Source organism: Chiloscyllium plagiosum, unplaced genomic scaffold, assembly GCF_004010195.1.
Source record: "Chiloscyllium plagiosum isolate BGI_BamShark_2017 unplaced genomic scaffold, ASM401019v2 scaf_12337, whole genome shotgun sequence".
Lineage (NCBI taxonomy): Eukaryota > Metazoa > Chordata > Chondrichthyes > Orectolobiformes > Hemiscylliidae > Chiloscyllium > Chiloscyllium plagiosum.
Genome location: NW_025214718.1, coordinates 5,614 through 8,809, shown reverse-complemented (window position 1 = coordinate 8,809; position 3,196 = coordinate 5,614).

The window sequence follows — 3,196 nt, the reverse complement described above, 5'->3', positions numbered from 1 at the left end:
CGGGTGCTGGCAGATTGGGTTGGGATATCTGGTCGGCATGGACAGGTCGGGCCGAAGGGTCTGCTTCCGTGCTGTACATCTCTATGACTCTATGACCTCACTGGGTACAGCCTGCCCATAGAATCGTAGACAACTTCAGCACCGAGGAAGGCTCTCTGCCATCCTGAGATTGATCTGCTTCCTCTCTCTCAATCCATATCCCAATCCGACGTGCTCTACTTTTGATCAGTAACATCCTCTGCTGAAAATCCAACTAAGCCACATCCACTGACTCTCTGGTACCTATGCCACAAAGTTACATCCTGAAAGACTCCAAGATTGTCAAACATGATTTCCTCAGGATTGGCCACGGGAAATTACCCCATAATGTTCAGGGATGTGTGGGTTAGGGTGTATTGGCCATGCTAAATTACCCCACAGTGTTCAGGGATGTGTAGGTTAGGGTGGATTGGCCATGGGAAATTGCCCCATAGTGTTCAGGGATGTGCAGGTTAGGGTGGATTGGCCGTGCTAAATTACCCCATAGTGTTCAGGGATGTGTAGGTTAGGGTGGATTGGCCGTGCTAAATTACCCCATAGTGTTCAGGGATGTATAGGTTAGGGTGGATTGGCCATGCTAAATTACCCCATAGTGTTCAGGGATGTGTGGGTTAGGCGCATTAGTCAGGGGTAAATGTAGAGTAATACAGTAGGGGAATGGGCCTGGGTGGGATACTCTTCGGCGGGTCGGTGTGGACTTGTTGGGCCGAAGGGCCAGTTTCCATGCTGTAGGGATTCTAATTCTTAAAAACAAAAATCAGCTGTGACCGGATTTATTTGGCTCAAGGGGCAGAATGGTCTAACTTTGGACTTTTGTACAATGGAGTCAGAGTTACGGTTAAATTACAGCACAGTCATGGCAAAATCTGAACAGAATTGCCTCCCTGACATAAGACTCCGTGACTTTCAGGATTTCGGGAAAGTGATCATCTCCCAATCGTCCGAAACTGCCTGGAGTTTTCGGATTGTTTCTACATCTTCACTTGTGTTAGAAAATCTTCACAGGAACTTTCTGGAAAAAAAACTAACAGACAGACAGAGAGAGAGAGAGAAATAAAGGAAGGTTGACTGACTATAGGAAGCTTCCATCGTCCATTCACTAGTCTGAGTCAGAATATCCAGATTATTGATGGTTTACCACAAACTGTCATTTGCTGTCAATGTGGAAGTGCTGGAAATAGCAGTTCAGGGAAAACTGAAGATTACAAATTGGTTCCACGGCAACTGTCTTCGACCAATGTCTATCTAAAGCTCCACAGGGCTGCATCCTCTTTCCCGCATCAGATAAAGAGTCAAATATGAGTTTTAAATACAGAAACCACAGGCCGGAACTCTGTCAGTTTCTTATCCATTCATTTAAAAGGCCTAGGGCCCAGGCCTCAAGCTTCAGCACTTAGGCCTCAGTCCTGTGTGCTTAGGCCTTACAGCCAATGCCCCAGTGCCCAGGCCTCAGGACCTAGGCCTCAGTGCCTAGGCCTCAAGGCTCAGACCTCAGGCCTCAGGCTCATTCTCTAGGCCGAAGCTGCTTCTCTATAGGCCAAACTTCCCCCTTTCCCGATAGGTAGATCCTCCAATTCTCCATAGGTTCTCCCTCTTTCCTTGGCCAAGGGGAATCTCCTGCCCAGGCTGAAGCTCGCCGCAGTAAAACTGCAAATGACCCATAAAGGCCCGACTAGGCAGGTACCACAAAATGGAGCACTAGCACTTTCATTTCTCACAGATACTTGCTTCCCCACCCCCCCCCCACCCCCAACCCCATCCCTCGGCCAAGGCTTACCCTCGGTGAAATTTGTCCTCTGCCTCAGCTGTGAGTGGCTTCCCCACTGATTCCCAGCAGTCTCCGGGGTGAGGGAGGTGCGGGTGGAGGGAATTGTTTGTTAGCTAAGGGGATGAAGCTGGGAAAGAGGATGTAGGGCACCGGGTTCCTCAATCACCGGGTAAACCAAAAAGATAACCACCAGGCTGAGCATTTTGCTGTCCTTTCAAAACCCTGGATAGCTTCATTCCTCTGAGAGCAGGCATAGGCGAGGGCAAGGAATTCAATCTCAAATCACAGGCCGGGTGAAGCCCAGACCTCGCTGATCTCACTCCGCCCTTCACTGGAATCCATAAGAGCCAAGTGTGGGGTTGGGGGGGGGGGGTTGGAGGGGGCTGGGATAATTCCCTGACATCTCAGAGGCTCCTCCGCCCCAGGAGTGCTGGGTGGAGGAAGGTAGAATAGAAGATTGAATTGCTGCAGCATGGAAACAGGCTTTTTGGCCTACTGAGTCCACACAGGCCCTCTGAGGAGCATCCCACCCAGAGTCACCCGCAATCCCCTCCCCCTCTATCCTTTCCCTGCAACCCTGCATTCCCCACCGACAATCCACCCTGACCTGCACGTCTTTGGACTGTGGGAGGAAACCGGAGCACCCGGAGGAAACCCACACAGACACGGGGGAGAATGTGCAAACTCCACACAGTCAGTCGCCTGAAGCTGGGATCGAACCCAGTTCCCTGGCGCTGTGAGGCAGCAGTGCTAACCACTGAGCCTTCTGTGGAGTTCCCTCTGTGAGAGCACTCGGCCCATCTGCTCCATGCTGGTTTTCCATCTCCCCCCTCGGTCTCTCCTCCTATTCCTTTCTCCCTGGTGTGGTCTATCCTACAATGTACTGATACTATTCCCCTCGAACACACTCCTCTTTCTCTCTGGAGTAAAGACCTTCCTCCCGAACTCCCGGTGGGATTTATTTAGGGACTGTCTGCGGTCGGTCGCCCTCAGTTCTGGTCTCCCACACCAGTGGAAACCCTCCATCTCTTTAAAGACCTCGGTCAGCCTTCCCTCCACCACTCCCAGAGAAAAAGAGTTCCGTCCCCTTCAACCTTCCCTGACATTCAGACTCTGGCCATCCCGGAAAACCGTTCTCAAGATGGAGACCAGAACTGTTGCCACGTTCTATGCAACGACTCAGCAGCTTTCAACACCTTTAGCCAATGGGAGTACAGTTGTAATGCAGGAGACATAAGTCTGTACACAGCAAGATCCCACATTGCAGGCTTACCTCGATGATGTCAAGCATGTCTGGGGTGGAAAGGACACCTGCAGACCTCAGGTACATCACCCAAGCAAACATGCATCTGGATCACAGTGCGGCCAGATGCAATCTGAACAGGACCC